This window comes from Acinonyx jubatus, chromosome B2, assembly GCF_027475565.1.
Source record: "Acinonyx jubatus isolate Ajub_Pintada_27869175 chromosome B2, VMU_Ajub_asm_v1.0, whole genome shotgun sequence".
NCBI lineage: Eukaryota > Metazoa > Chordata > Mammalia > Carnivora > Felidae > Acinonyx > Acinonyx jubatus.
This window is the reverse complement of record NC_069385.1, coordinates 49,067,491-49,084,649: the sequence shown is the minus strand read 5'-3', so window position 1 is coordinate 49,084,649 and position 17,159 is coordinate 49,067,491. Positions and strand designations below refer to the sequence as shown.

General features: G+C 40.2%; 1 long non-coding RNA gene across 1 annotated transcript in view; it reads right to left on the bottom strand.

Moving 5' to 3' along the window:
• Positions 1-17,159, bottom strand: part of LOC128315542 (uncharacterized) — a 63,148-nt gene that overhangs the window by 27,294 nt on the left and 18,695 nt on the right. The window contains exon 2 of the long non-coding RNA XR_008298390.1: positions 5,265-5,367. This is a non-coding gene — a long non-coding RNA (uncharacterized LOC128315542). The remainder of the gene's footprint in view (positions 1-5,264; positions 5,368-17,159) is intronic.

Here is a 17,159-nt window from a genome sequence, read left to right as displayed (position 1 = left end):
TTCAGCGATGAAAATATTACTATTAGGAAGACCACGTAATTTGTCATTCAGATGAAGACCCAAAAAAGGCTACCATTTATATCAAGATGGCTTGACATACAGGTGAACTGCGTTATCCTATGTAAGCATCCATTTTTAGCCATGAAGAACCATTATTATCTTTCTGGTATATTGGATAATTAATTTTCTTCTTTAGTTGTCCTTGAGAGTTGAGTGATTGATTCCTAGCTACTACTGTTTACAAATGGTATTTGTTTTCTAGTTCCTGATCTAGTCTGCCATAATGTATTAGCTGCTTAGTTAACTCAATAAACTCTTCACGGATAGCGGACCTTGCTTGGGGTGACCAGTGGCAGGCCCATGCACCTGCAAAAGTTAGGTGCTTCTCCAACAGGAAGGCAGTTCTTATATACACGATAAGGATTGCTCCTGGAAGACTTTGCCACAAGAAAGATCTGAAAAGGAGGCTGAGTCCTTGCAGGAGGAAAGAAAACCTTTTCAAGCAGTGAAGGAAAATGCTGAGTAAGAGAGAATGGAAAGAGGCTTCGTAAAACCTCTGTGACCAAAAGAGTGATTGGCTTATTTGTTTTACAAAGATATGCTATAGTTTTATTTCCACGTTTCCCCAAGTTGCATTGGACCAATTCCCATGATGCCAAGCTCTGACTACTCCTCTTCCTCTACGTAAAAAGTAAAGACTGTGTGACGTTGTCGTCCCCAGGTAGAGACCTTCATGTCCCAAGGACAGGATCCGTCACTGGGAATAGATTCTGAATCACATGAAGCAGTTGCTTGACCTGTTTTGATTTTGTTTGCTCTGCTTAGGAAATAGAGTATCACTCAGGAAGTTCTAAGGTTTACCCTCCTGAGCTAATATAAGAAGAACAACAACAACAACAGCAGTGCTGAGAATGGTGCATGGATTTCAATATAATGACCTGTAAACACTTTTCATTCTATGCTATGCTTTTTGTCAAAAAAGCAGGGGGAGCATTTTAATGCGATCACATGCACATACCAGGCCCTGATTTTCCTAAATTGCACTTACTAAATGGAATTTCTCTCCCAAAGCACAGCCCCATTTCCCCCCTAAGGGACACGCTATTTAAATTCTCCAGTGAAACTTGATTCTGTACAGTTCAAGGTTGAGCCAAGGCTGTAATAAATCCACCTTTAAACACTTCCATTTATTTATCAGGAGGTTTTAAATTATTTGATTCTATATATTCTGTTTTAATAGACCGAAGTGTATAGCCAGGGAACTTAATCCCTTAGCCTTTTCACCTAGTTATTCTCTGTTTATCACTTCACTTTGATTAGAAACATACTTATTACCATGCTAGGGGCTGAGTAAAACATAAAACGGAGAGCTTTGCTGATAGTTTAGAATGCAGAAAAAGCAAACAGCAACTTTCTCCACATTTCACTTTCCTAACTGTTCCACTGCTGTCAAAGGATGTCAGCTTTAGTCAAGACTTCTAAATGTGTGTCTCAAAAACTCTGAGTAAACTTAATTCTGAAATCTTTAAAATGCCAGCCGTGCTTCCTTGCGCACAGCCCTTAGTAGAGCAGCCCAGGTTGTCATGGTGAAATGGGTCAGCGCTGTTTGCCGGGCAGCCCATGAAACTGCGAGCAGGCTGCTGGCGTAGTGGTGGCAACGCGGGGCCAAAACAGTCCCCAATCTATAGCTGAATCTAGGTCACCGGGATTCTTTGATGCTGCAGCTGTCCGTGTGGGACTTCCATCTCCAACAGGGCTCACAAAGCTCTCATGCACCCCGGGCATCCCCTGTAGCTGTAAACATTGCCATTTTGCTAGATCCCCTGCTTCTGTTGGCCATGTGTTATTCTTGGGATTAATCGAGGATTCCCAGTCATGTGAGCTGGAGAACATTCTGTGTGTGTGCGTGTGTGTGTGTGCGTGCGCGTGCACTCACGCGTGCACATGTGGTGTGTGTGTAAGAAAGACACTGAGAGGCAGAGATCTTGCTCTGGAGCCTGCAGGCTGAAATTGCCTTTTAAATGCACATTTCTACAGAGTGAACTAAATATTAATATCACATTCCTCTGTTAATGTCAACACCAGCAGCAAGATTTGGCAGCTCATAAAATGAGGAAGAACTTAGGCTTTTCTCCATGCGCACCATGTGCATTTTTTTTCCTGGGTACCATTTAAGTTAACACCGTATCTACAGTGTGTCTAAAATGGCAGGGATGCAGTGAGATTGGCAGGGAGATGAGAGAGAGAGAGCTTGAGCATCTGGGCACTCTTGACAACGGGGCTCCTGTCCCTGGCAAAGCTCTCCATCGTCCTAACTTGTTGGAGCTGGACGCTATACATTTGCACCCACTTATTTGACATTACTTTTTAAGATTTTTTTTAACGTTTATTTATTTTTTGAGACAGAACATGAACGGGGGAGGGTCAGAGAGAGGAAGACACAGAATCTGAAACAGGCTCCGGGCTCTGAACTGTCAGCACAGAGCCCGACGTGGGGCTCGAACTCACGGACAGTGAGATCATGACCTGAGCCCAAGTCGGAAGCTCAACCGACTGAGCCACCCAGGAGCCCCGACATTACTTTTTAAGTATACATTACCCTTTCCATTCTATTTAAAAGCCGTGATCTACATTTTTAATGTAGACCAGCAATCTTCTTTATATTTTCATGATTCTTTTTTCCCCTATGGTTGGTTTTCCCATTTCTGACACATTTTTCAATTGAAGAGCAAGCATGTTTTTTTTCAATTGTTCATCCAAATATCAGTTAGGATTTCCAAAGTTTCTGACTCAATGCCAAATGCACACACCTACGCGCGCGCACACACACACACACACGCTGCTAGTATGTCACTTGCTGCCTCCTAATCTGCACTATATAAAAACCTTAAAATAAAGGATCTTTTCTCAATTTAAGTATAGAGAAGAAAAAGCCTTTCAATCTCTACAAGAGTAAATGTGTGAGGTAGGAAAATTTACATTTATCCACTTTTTCTTCTAAGAAAAATGTTTAGAAAGAAGAAAGAAAGAAAGAAAAAAGCAATATGACATAGATCCTCGAATATCAAGCCACTGAAAAAGAGAGGAGGAAGGCAACACTTGATGGGATGTGGGCCATGTGGAAGGATTAACCCTTCTGCACTCTGAAAGCAGAGGGAATAAAACAAGAATGGTTACCATTATGCACTGAATTGTGTCCCTCCCCAAATTCATATGTTGAAGCCCTAAATGCCACGACCTCAGAATGCAGCTGCGTTTGAACACAGGACCTCTAAAGAGGTAATTGAGGTTAAATGTGGTCATATGGGTGGGGCCCTTGTCCAACAGGACTAGTGTCTTTGTAAAAAGAGGGAGAGACACCAGGTGCAGAGAGGACAGGCCATGTGAGGACATAGTGAGAAGACACCATCACCGAGGTGAGAGGCCTCAGGAGAAACTAGTCAACTAATACAGTTACAAACACAAATAAATTTGGAAAATAGTGTGCAGGAATTTGAACGCATTTTTTGCCTTTGCTGGGCATCTAAGACCGTTAGTAATGAAGACAGCTATCCTTGTGCATTACATGTCAGGAAGCACGCTGCATCCGTTGATGCATTATCTCACCGAATCCTCACTAGAACCCTAGAAGATAAACACTGCCATTGCCCCTATTTCACGAGAGGGAATTGTGTGTGAGTGCACGCATGTGCATATACATGCACACATGCATCCATGAGCTCATGGAGTGAATCAGTTGACCAGAACCTCAAAGATAGACAATGGTGGTCATTCAGATGTAGATAGTCTCCCTCCAGACCCAGCGCTTGACCACCACACAACAGGCACGTCTCCAACCACATGGACTGCCTGAGGCCCTTCCTGTAGAAACCGTGTCTTCCCAGAATTCCCATCACTTCCTGTCAGGAGGTACACCCTCCCTGCTTCCTCCCTGACTCATATCTGCCAATTCGAAGCCCAGGTGAGATTCTAGCAAGCCATAGATGCCCACTTATGCTGTCAGTTTCCTCTGTATCCTGAAGCATAACAATCTATGCATTCCAACAGCATGCCTGCATATTGCTGGGAATTATCATCAAGTGTTTGCCTGGGGATATGTCCTGTGTCTGTGTCTGGAGAAAAAGCTTCTTGAGGGCAGGGGCTAGACTTCCTCTCAGCATCTATCTAGCTTCCTCTCAGCATCTAATACCGAAGAAACACTATTTGACTGAAGCTTCCAAAAATAAATTTTAGTACAGACACTGTAAATAAACCTGAAATCTATGAAAACACCTCAATAATAATCTGAGGTGTATGATTTCAGCTATATTAAGAGTCTGGCCTGCCTTGCCCCTTTGAGACTCTAGATGGGTGTCATGGCCAACAGTGCTTATGCAAGGACAAGTGGGGAGCAAATCCAGTGACCCACAGCTGAGTTTGGAACTGTTTTGCATTTCCTACTCAAGCATCCCTACATTCCCCTTACATGCTCATTTCCAACATTCACCAAATTTCAAATAGACGTTTGTTTCGTAGAAGATGCAAAGTTTTAAAGTCAGATACTTAATACCTAAGAAACTTTAAGCAAGTTAATGTCTCTGAATTTCAGTCTTTTCTATGCAAAGGAATGATAATAATTCTTACTTCAGCATCCTTACCATAGCCTCATGGGGTTGTATTAAAGTTTAAAAGAAGCAATATGTATAAGATGCCGGGCACAGAGCAGATATTCAGTGTATGTTAAGGCTCCCTTTTCTCACTTCTTCCTGTGCCAAATATTAAAAAAAAAAAAAATCAACAAACTGTCGCTAGTAATGAAATTGCTCTGCATAGCCATTCAAAAAGCTTTCCAATCGTACTAATATTTAACATTTGATGGCGCCCCTGGGTGGCTCAGTCAGTTAAGCGATCGACTTTGGCTCAGGTCATGATCTTGCAGTTCACAAATTCAAGCACCGCGTGGGGCTCTGTGCTGACAGCTGGGAGCCTGGAACCTGCTTCGGATTCTGTGTCTCCCTCTCTCTCTGCCTCTCCCCAACTTGTGCTGTCTCTCTCTGTCTCTCTCTGTCTCTCAAAAATAAAGAAACGTTAAAAAAACTTTTTTAATTTAACATTCGATTAAAGATTTGCTGTTTATAAAGGGCTTTTTAGGAGCCTTAACATTTGATCCTTAGAAAAAGTTCCATGAAGGAATCAAAGCAAGAATTATTACCACTTCGGTTTTAGAGGAAAAAATTAAAACTACTGTAAGCCTTCTATAGAACAAGTTACTCAATCAAACTTACTCAACTGGAAAGTCACAAAGCTCAGGTTTAAACCGAGAGAATCAGGATCTTTCTGGGAAAGCACAATGACTCCCCGAACTGGACTCTGGGTAAGATGACTGTTCTGAAAAACACAATGCAGACATTTAGCATATGTTGTGTGAGCAGTCATGGCAAAGGATTCTGCTGCTTTTTTCTCCAGTTTTCCTTAAGTTGTACTATCTTCTTGGGCTATTTTCAGTATAAAGGAAAAACTTATCCTTTTCCCATTTCCAGTAATATAAGAACTTGGTGACATCTATCCAATTTTCTTCCAAGAGAGCATAGTGAAAAAGCTTGGAAGGACTATGTGCATTGCATAGCTTGATTTAGATTATTTCTTCATGGGATATCTCAGTTTTTAGCAGTAAAATACAGTCCATTTAATTGCATTTTTATGAAAAACAATTCATGAAAATGTTAGTGTTATGGTTTGTTAAGTTTACAAATGTATTAATCTCAAAATAGATGAGCAAAAAAAATGGAAAATAAAATTTCAAAAGTATACTATGTACAATGGGATCAAAAGACATAAAATACTTAGGAATAAATTTGACAAAATCTATGCAAGATCATTATTCAGAAAAAAAATAGACATTATCAGAGAAATGCTTAAATATTTGAATAATGGAAATATATACTATGTTCATGAATTGGAAGCTCAGTGCTCTCTATTCTTACTGAATTAATCTATAGATTTTATGTAATCCCAATCAACATCTCAGCAGATCTTTTTTTAATAAAGAAATTGAAAATTGATCCAACAATGTATATGAAAATGCAAAGGATCTAAGGGAAAGATAATTTTGAAAAAGACGAAAAAAATTGAAGAACTTACACTATTTGACACTAAGACTTACTATGAAACAATCAGGGGGGTGGAATAGAATAAGGACATCAAAAAATAGACCCAAATAGCTATGATGATTTTGTGTCAGGCAAAGATTTCTTCACTAGGACAGAGATAGCACTTAAAAATAAAATAAAATGTATTACATTGTAATAAAATTAAATCCTTCTGTTTTCTTTGAAAGAAAAATCAAGAAAATAAAAAAGAAGACGGGGAGAAAAAATTTGCAACACGTATAACTGATCAAGGAGTACAACCAGTATATGTAAAGTACTTTTCTCACTCAGTAAGAAGACAAATAATACAATTTATTTAAAAGGGTAAAAGATTTCAGTAGACTCTTCACAAAGGTATATGAATATCCAATAGGCATATGAAAAAATACTCAACATCAGTCACTTGGGAAATGTAAATTAAATTAAAACCACAGTGTGATATGACTTCATGCCCACCGGAATGGCTAAACTTAGAATGACTGGCAATATCCAACATTGTCAAAGATGGGGAGCAAGTGTAATCCTCATACATTGCTGGTGAGAGTGTAAAACGGTGCAACTGCTTTGAAAAACAGTTTGGAATACACTTGCCATATGACCCAGCAATTCCACTGAAGTATTTACTAAAGAGAAATGAAAACATATGGCACACAAAAGACTTTTATACAAATGTTCACTGTTCATAGCAGTTTTTTTATTCACGATAGTCCAAACCTGGAGTTAACCCAGTACCCATCAATAAATAAATAGATAAATAAATTGTGGTATAACCAGGCAACTTAATAGTCTACTCAATAATAAAAAAAAGAATGAATTATGAATATACACCACAACAGGGATAAATCATGCAGACATGTTGAATGAAGGGAGATAATACTAAGAATTGATGTGATTCCATTATATTAGATTTCAGAACAGACAACATTAATCTAGAATGATAGAAATCAGATTAGTGGTTCCCTAACGCGAAGGAGGGGAAACTGACCATAAGTGGCACAAAGGAACTTTCTGGAGAGGTGGAGGAACTCTATATTTTGATAGGGGTATATTTCCACAGTGCTATCAACCTATATATCCACAGTGCATACTTGAAATATGTGAACTTCATTGCATGTAAATTAAACTTCAAAAAAGTTGATATTTTAAAAGCTGAACTTGGTCAAGTTTCTTTAAATATTCTCCTTCTCTCACTTCATAAGAATTTGTGAAAATTCTTCTCTTCTAGGTTGGAGATTAGTCTATACTGAGGGCTGCCTCCTCTACACTGAGTCTACACTGAGGTTCCAGATTAGTCTATACTGAGGGGACTTTACTGAGCTCTCCTCTCAGATATTTCAAACACTCTTCTCCTCAGACCAACGGTTCCAATATTCTTTAAATGGTGAGGGCTAAAAGAGGGTCATACATCTAAAACTACCAACAAAATTCGACAATAACTAGACCTAAAAACGAAAGAAGTTCCCCAGGCTTTTTAAAAACATTTTATTGTGGAAATTTAGAAACATACATAAAAGGGGTACAGAATAAGAAATTTCTGTGTGCCCACTGCCTAGTTTCAACCATTACCATTATATGGCCAATATTGTTTATCTGTGACGCTAACGCTCCCCATCCCCAGCTTCTCAGTGAACATTTGAAAGCAAATCCTAAGTGTTGTACCATTTCATCTGTAAACACAAGGTCCAAAATTGTGATTTGTCTGTCCATGCTGTGCTCTCTGTCTGAAACGTTTACCCCTTTGCCCTGAATCTCAGCTGAATCTTTCTCATCTGTCAGATGAGACCTATTCGGAAAGACCTTCCTTGACTTCCCTATCAAAATAGCTCACCTCTACCGTGGCCCCACTATATTTTGTCCTAGTAATTTTTGACAGTTTGTAATTATTTGACTGGTTTTTGTCTGTCTTCTCAACTATGCTCAGAGTGCCACTAGGAGGGTGCTAGCACAGTGCCTGAAAGGTGATTAATAAATAATAGGTCCTCCTTGTGAACGAATTGTTCTGACCGAATAATCTTTCAAAAGTCAATAATTAACATTTCATCCATATGCGGTGATGCTTGGATCACCACCAAAGGTGAATTGACATTGCTTTTTCATCATTTTCAAAGCCTAAGGTATAATGAAGTGTCAAATAGAGCCAACAGGTGTGTTTCTTCTTTTGTGTGTTTTTATAAGAAACATGGAGTGTTACAAATGGAAGCATCTTGAGAAATAATCTACATTCATAGATTTTTTGGGGTTTTAGAATGACAAGAATCCTTAGATAACATTTTGTTGAAGACGATTCAAACATTTTCTGTTAATAGATAAAGAAACATCATGCCCCACATGTAATGTTGCAAAATTTGTAATTTACAAGTGGCCATAATCTGAGATCTTTGTCTAGAAATAGTCAATTGAGTGCGAAATTGATTTCATGAAACGTTAGAAAAACACTCAGTTTTATATTATCTACACATAGTATACCCAGTTAAACTATTTATTCAATAAATATTTATTTTACATCTATCATGTAGCAAAAACTCTTACAGGTGTTTGGGGGTATATTAATTAATGATATAATTGCACTGGAAAGGGGAGCAGAGATGTAGTAAGATACACCCCTGAATCCAGAAGTACCCAGCATGCCTAATACAGCTTTGAGTTTCAGGTCACCATTCAAATTAGTCATTCAACCAAGTCTGATTCATACAGAAGAATGTCTTCCATCCCATTTTCTTTTTCTTCTTCTTTATTGCTTTTTTTTTTTTTTTGGTTAATGTTTATTTATTTTTGTGTGTGCGCGTGGGGGAAGGACAGAGAGAGGTGGACCAAGGATCTGAAGTGGGCTTTGTGCTGACAGCGGAAGGCCCGACATGGGGTTTGAACCCACAAACCATGAGATCATGACCTGAGCTGGAGTCAGATGCTTAACCATCTGAGCCACCCACGTGCCCCCATCCCATTTTCTTCGAGAAGCTATGCCAAATATTCTGTCCAGTTTCCTTATCATTCATTCACTCTTGCCAAGGCACTAGTCCCAAGACATGGTTTAGGGAATGTGGTTTGCCACAGTGACAGTTTCTCCTGCATTGGGCATGCAGTCAGGGACAATCCCAGAGGTGGAAAGGCAGCAGCGAGGGAGAAGCCACATTTCCCACAAATGGAGCAGGTGCAACATCGCGCCCCCAGTCTAATCTCAGAATGATGTCACTACTCTGATCTCTGTCTCTCCAATGTTCTCTTCCGCCACCACTACGACAAGCAAGGGAGCTTTTCTAGTTCTCTGGCAAAATTCTTCTCATTCTCTGAATATTGGCTTTCCTGAGAATTCTAGCTAGAATTTCCTGGGAATTCTAGCTAAAGCTTCCTGCTTTACCTGGACACTACCAGCCCATGAGCTATCCACTTTGGATGACAACAGTATAGCAGCAGCAAAGCTAGTCTAACAAGTGTGGATTTTTGAAACAATGGGATACTAAAACTCAGTGTTTTCCCCTCCTAGAAAAGAAAATAACATGTATTGCATTTTTACAATTATAAAATAATGCAAATTTCCCATTTAACATTTCAGATTTCAGTTGCCAAGTAACAAAACCACAAGTTCCCTGTGTTTTCCATGATCTTTCAAAGTTGATGTCTTTGGTGTACTTCAGGGCAAGGAGGAACTTGTTGCTAAATACACTGCATGTTCTGCCTATAAGAAATTTGGGGATTTCTCAGAACAACCTGGGGGGTGGAAGGGGTGATTGAAAAGTCACTGCCGGCTTTTCCTTTCTGAGCTGTTGGTTCTGTTACTATTGAGAGACAAAGACTAATTGTTCTCCTCATGATGAATGTTGCTTTGAGAAGCCAGAGGCACTTTTGAAAAGATGGAGCGTTAACCCTGGTGAGTTCAGAAAAGGGCATGTTGGAGAACAAGACGAGGATTCTATCTTCCTTGCAGGTAGTTTTCTAACAATCCTAAACCTGCAAAATTCTGGTCAGTACACAGAGCTAGATGGCCGGCCCTGTGTCTTGTGTTTCTGTTCCACATTCCTGGTGAAGATCAATAACTCCTTCCTGTAAATTCTTGTAGATCTTATTTTCTACATAAGCTCTTGGTACTCATCGTAAGCTGCCCCTGATGCTGGTGCTACTGTGCACGTGATACATCCCTAACTAGATCACAGGTTTCCAGGGAGAAAATACAGCTTATACTTCTTGTCCATCTTCCACCACCATAGCAAAAATGCTCTATACATAAGTTCTAACCAAATATAGGTTAAGTGACTATACATTCATATCTGACTGATCTAAGAGAATATCAGTAATATCTGCTGACAATATTCCCCATATTCTCTGTTTCCTTCTGTAAATTCCGAACACACACACAGACACACGCACACGCACACATGCACACACGCACCCCTATAGACACTAAAAGCAAAGTCTATTCTTTATTCCCATTACTCTCACTCCTAAAGTCCCTTGGCTTATCTTGATTTCTTACAGTAAAATATGTTAATAATCGGGCCTGTGCTTAGTTTTGACTCACTTTTCTTAGATTCTGTGGTTCTGCAGAATGGGCATTCCTGACTTTCTCCCTATTTTTCTTCATTCCGAGTCTCTTTGGTGGGTTCCTGCCAATCACCCACCCCTTGGTTGTTGGTGCTCCTCGGCATTGTACCCGGTGCTCCTCTCTCAGCAATCACCCCAGGTGATATCTTTCATTGTCATCTACATGCTGTGACCGCCAATTTCTATCTGCAGATCAGCTCCCTCCTCTGAGTGTTAGAACCATGTAACTAATTGCCTACTGGACCTCTCCGTGTGGATGTTCCCCTAAATGACCCAAATCAGAATTACCACCTTCCCTCTCCAAACCTGCTCTTACTCCTGTTTCTGGCACCTGTAAATGGCATCACCATCAACCCAATGACCTAAACCAGACACTTTCCTCTTGGCCTGTCTAACCATCAATCATCAATGGCTGTTAGCTCTCCACCCATCACATACCTCTTTCCTTTGCTGGTCGCTAGGCTATTCAGGGGCCAGCATCTCTCACCATATTACTCAAGTCCTGTTCTAACTGATCTTTCTACAGATGCATGGTCTTAAGCTCTCCAGGCGACTTAATGCTGAAACAGGAGTGACCTTTCTAAACTACAAATTTGATCATGTCGCTCTATGCCTAAAAATCTTTCAATAAATCCCATTGTTCTTCCCAATAAAGCAAGATTCCTTAGCTTGGCTCACAAGCTCCTGCAGGACCTCAGCCCTGCCACCCCAGCCCCAACACTAACTTTCTTTCTAGCCCACCTAACTGTCTTTACTACCTGAGATGTGCCATACTGTCGCTCATTTTTGAGTGTTTCCTCAGCAAATAACACTGCCCCCACAGCCTTAGTCCCCAGCTTTGTTCCAATTCCTGCTTATCCTTCATTTTAACTTCACCTCTTCCAAGAAGGCTTTCTCTACCCCTCAGGTACAGATGAAGTGCATTCCCAGCGCATACGTACTCTCCCTCGGATTGCATTTATCAACCTGTGTTATCCTTGGCTTTTTTTCCCGAATCTCTTATTAACCTCCCCCACAAGACAAAGATTCTATTTTGTTTGAAGCTTAATCTCCAGCATCTGACCCAACGCTTGGCACATAGTTAGCACTCAGAAAATACTTGCTGATGACGCTCTTGGATAATGTATTACATGGAATCACTTCCCCTACGTGAATGAGATATACTGGAGAGAAAAATGTATCTTACCTTATACTTAAAGCTAGAAACAGGCTTTCCCCTTTCTTGACCTTACTGACAGTTTTAATCATCAGAAAAAGGCAACTTCCTTATGAATTGGCAGAAACTGTAGATAGAAGCTTGATATAAATGCCTCTAGTGTCTAGTGAGAGCAGATTCTCTTTCATCATGAGAGCCATATAGAATGGGGCGGGGTTGGGGGGGGAGCGTCTAGAAACTGCTAAGTTAATTCCCTGGGGATTGCTTTTTTTTTTTTTTTCAACTCATTGGCTGGACTGAGATGGAACCAATAATAAATACATTCTGAACTCCTGGTGTGTTCTGGGAGGTTGCATATCAGTTTTTCTATGCGCATTAAATACAGGCTAACAATGGTCATTCAGACCTCATATTTGGCAGAATTATTTACATTAAGGACGGCTTACTTCTTATTTGTCTACTCAGACCACCTGGCACTCCCAGTAAATTCAAAGGGACTCTGGGTTCGATTCCTTTGCAATTAGACCCTGAGCAAGACAAAAAACGAAGTAGCATATTCAATGATTCAGTGATTAATCATGTCAAAGTTAAAGAGCAAGGTGCAAAGAAATCCACTATCTTGCCCTGAGTGGATTAGGGAGACTGTGCTTAAGGAGGTGATTTAAAGTGAAGGTCTTAGCTGGCAAAGCCCACAGAATCTGTTGATTTTTTCCAAGAAAATGAACTGCCTAAATTAAATAGTGACTCCACCAAGAGGCATTTGAAAGCCACTTTAAGCAGAACGCTCTTGTCAGGAACAAGGGACCTCATTTCTTACTGGGTGCTGGGGACACTAGTCAGCTTGTAACAAAGAAAAACAAAAGCAATATGTTCCTGGGTCCAACATATCTTAAATTATAGCTAACGGATGCTGGAAGACCACAGGGAAAGTAAGCCTTGTAAGCACTGAGTTAGCAAACCTAACTCTGAATCATTAGCTTCTGAACCCAGGTGGTGCCTTATTAGAACTATCCAGGGCTCTAGCGTTCTGGTTCCCCCAACATTTCACTGTACATGTGGCAGAGTCAAACAAACCCAGAGCTCAAGTCAGGAGACCTTAATTTAAATCCAAGCTTTTACATACACCAGCAGTGTAAACTCAAAAAGTAAATTCCTTTCCAGAGTTTTGGAAACCTCAAGGTAAACGTGTAGATTAAAAAAGACCGGGTTGGTTGCTCTCCTGTCTTCTCTTCTAGAAACAATCTGCTGTAAAAATAGCAAGGTTTAGCTGGCCTTCTTGGCAAAGGGTTAAAATTCACTTCACATCTTTCTGCGGTGCATTTAGCGGTAACCTGGAAAGCACTTTCACTTATGCCCAATTACACTGCAAAGTGTCAAGCTTCTGAATTTAAAAACTTACTGTCAACACTTTGCTGCAAGTAGATATTAATTGATATTAAATCACCATGGAACGGCTGTAGAAATGCACTGCATGCCAAAGACTTTCTGACTGAGGAAAGGTAAGCAACAATGAAATAATTAGATATGACTCCATTTCTTTACAAATGTTGCTAAATACTTAATTCAGCAGGCTGTCTTTATTATTAGCTTACTTGTATTCATTTTGTCTCGCTCTCTGTAGGTGGTTTTGTTAAGCCCCTTGGAATAAAAGAATATAGTATTCAAAATCAGTTTGCTTCATTATTCATAGTACTTTCTCAGCATTAACTGTTAAACCGAAACCTGGGTCTGCAACAGTAATGAAACAATTCAGGACTTACAAACATTTTTACGAAAGAAGATACTACCTTGGACTTAAGCATGGGAGTTATCACCATAACTGGAAAGATATATGTAAATTCAAAAATTATTTAAAATTCTTCTCTACCTACAAACCTGGGGTCATGGAGTAGATGTAAGTGCTGCTTACCAGCACTGCTAGCTTTCCTCTCTTCAAATGGGTGAGTATTATACTTTTTGTGTCCTTGAAATTGGGTGTAGTCATGTGACTTGCTTTGGCCAATGAGATAGGAGTGTCGTTCCAAGCAGAACCATGTGATGGCTGTGTGAGACCCTACAGTGTTCTCCTGCCCTCACTTGGCTACCATGGAAGCCCATATTGACATGAAGACATGACATTGACTCATCATGTGGAAGGAGGTTAACCTAAGGAGTCACCCAGTCATGCAGTAGACTTAGCATGAATAAGAAAGAAACTTCTGTTGCTTTAAGATTTAGGGATGTTTGTTACCACAACATGGCCTAGACTTTCTAACCAATACAGAGACCATCAGGCCCTTCCATACCAAACTCCCCTGATTCCCTAAGCATGTCTTCACCAACCTGTCCATTCTCTCTTCTAATTTGTTACTAAACTTAGAATGCTACAGAATTTTTCTTTTTTCTTTTTCTTTTTTTTTTAAGAAAACTAATAAGAATATATTGTCTGCTGGCACCTAGAGAAGCAGTTGATTGAATTTACCATATATGTATGTATGTGTATATATATATATACACACATATAGTATAGACACAAAATTTCACACATTAATATACTGGATTAAATGTATATTTACATTTAATGGCTCAATCAGTTAAGTGTCTTCTTGGTTTTGGCTCAGATTGTGATCTCACAGTTCTTGAGATCAAGCCCCACATCGGGATCTGTGCTGACAATGTGGAGCCTGCTTGGGATTCTCTTTCTCCTTCTCCCTTAGCCCTTCACATGATCATGTTCCCTCTCTTTCTTTTCTTTTTTTTTCTTTTTTTAATCTTTATTTATTTTTGAGAGAGAGAGGGAGAGACAGAGCGCGAGCAGGGGAGGAACACAGAGAGAGGGAGACACAGAATCAAAGCAGGCTCCAGGCTCCAAACTGTCAGCACAGAGCCCAACGGGGGACTCGAACTCAACAAACTGCAAGATCATAACCTGAGCAAGGTCGGATGCTAACTGACTGAGCCACCCAGGCACCCTTCTCTTTCAAAATAAATGAATAAACATCTAAAAAATATATACTGGATTAAATGTCTACTGGAATTTTCTCTCAGTGAATCTAAGTGGTGTATTGGTTTCCTATTGCTGCAATAACAAATATAGTGATTTAAAACAATGCAACATATTCTTTTACCATTCTAGAGAGCACAACTCTCTATTGTCAAATTGGTTTCCATACACCACCCAGTGCTCATCCCAACAGGTGCGCTCCTCAATGCCCATCACCCACTTTCCCCTCCCCCCGACCCCCATCAACCCTCAGTTTGTTCTCAGTATTTAAGAGTCTCTTATGGTTTGCCTCCTTCCCTCTCTGTAACTTTTTCCCCCCTTCCCCTCCCCCCTAGTCTTCTGTTAAGTTTCTCAGGATCCACATATGAGTGAAAACATATCATATCTGTCTTTCTCTGCCTGACTTACTTCACTTAGCATAACACTCTCCAGTTCCATCCATGTTGCTACAAATGGCCAGATTTCATTCTTTCTCATTGCCAAGTAGTATTCCATGGTATATATAAACCACATCTTCTTTATCCATTTGTCAGTTGATGGACATTTAGGCTCTTTCCATAATTTGACTATTGTTGAGAGTGCTGCTATAAACATTGGGGTACGAGTGCCCCTATGCATCAGCACTCCTGTAACCCTTGGGTAAATTTCTAGCAGTGCTATTGCTGGGTCATAGGGTAGATCTATTTTTAATTCTTTGAGGAACCTCCACACTGTTTTCCAGAGCAGCTGCACCAGTTTGCATTCCTCGAGAGCACAAGTCTAAATCAAAGTGTTAGCAGGGCTGTGTTCCTTCTGGAGGCTCCAGAGGGAGGTCTGTATCCTTGGCTTTTTTAACTTCTAATGTTGCCTGTATCCCTTGGCTTGGGGCCCCATTTTCAAAGAGCATCACTTCAACCTTGTTTCTCATCCTCACATTTCCTACCATTCACTCTGATCTCCTCTCTCCTTCTGATAAGAACCCTGTGATTACATTGGGCTTACAAGGATAATCCAGAATAATCCCCCCATCTCAGGATCCTTAATTTAAACATATCTGGGAAGACCCTTTTGCCACATCGGGTAACATTCACAGTGAGCATTTTTCAATCACCTGTCCCATTTTGCTTCATCACCATTCTGTGTCCCTTCTCACCCTTGCTTAGCACAATGTCTTAAATAGAAATCCTTGCTGAAGAAATGAATGGTTAGTGCAAACGTACACTGTATCCTATTTCCTTTATCAAGAGCCCAAACAATATGATTAATAAAGCTACACCGAGAGAGAGAAAAAGGCAATGCCTTTTTGAATGAAAGAAGCTTCATCCAAGCTGATCAAAATTAATGGGAAAGGAGGTAAAATATCTCCTCATACTGGCACTGAGGAGTAAGTCTTTAGCAATATGAAAAATGCTTTAAGTCTGTGACTATTTATATAAACATATATTATACATACATATATTAGCATTTGATACATATACATGGACTCAACTCACTAGTAACTAAGTAGAATATAAGCTATAAGTCTCCTTGCTGAACCTTGCTTATCAGTTGTCATTCACTCCTTCTCATATGACACAAGTTGCTGAAAGATGGAGCCCATTATGTCATTCTTCTCAGCTTGGTGTCTGAGTGGGACAACTCCCTCTATTTCTGTTCTGTTGGTGCCTTCAGAGTCCCCAGTTCACATGGGCCCTGAGGTTAAAAATAATAATAATAATAAAAAGCAAAAATCCCTCCCCAAATGCATGACCTCCCAAATCCACCAAACTTTGGGACCCCATGGTAATTTTTTCCAGTATTTTCCTCTGCTGATCCAGCACTCACAGGTTGAGGAAATTCACTGTTATGGGCTGTCCAATGTGCTGGCACTCTAACGGCTGACCTGTGGTTTATAGCATTCTTCTCGAAAAACAACATTGATGACTCCAGGATCTTCCAATGATGAGTGAGTATGACCTCATAGGAACAATTATCGATGGGTTTCCTAAATATGCACTGAATGCATCTAATAATTGGATTGCAAACAAATCTCAACTGCAACAAAAACAAAAAACTTTGAGTTTGACTGCAGGTTCTGAAGTGAAAGCTAAAAATATGAAAGACCCAAGTGTTATTTTAGGAAGCTACCAGAAAGAAAAAATAGCAAGAACTTTTTGGCCACAGACAAGTGGTACCCAGGGGTCATCCGACACATAGTGGCCTGGGAAGGCTTCAGAGGTGGTGGCCCCCAGGGCTGTGGCTGGAAACTAGGACCAGCTGAGCCATAACAGTGAATCCCACAACATTTCTTGACATCTCAGACCAATACCCTGCTGAGGTAGGCTTTTTTCCCTTGAATTTCAGATCTCCTTTCATGCTTGTCAATTCCAGCTTG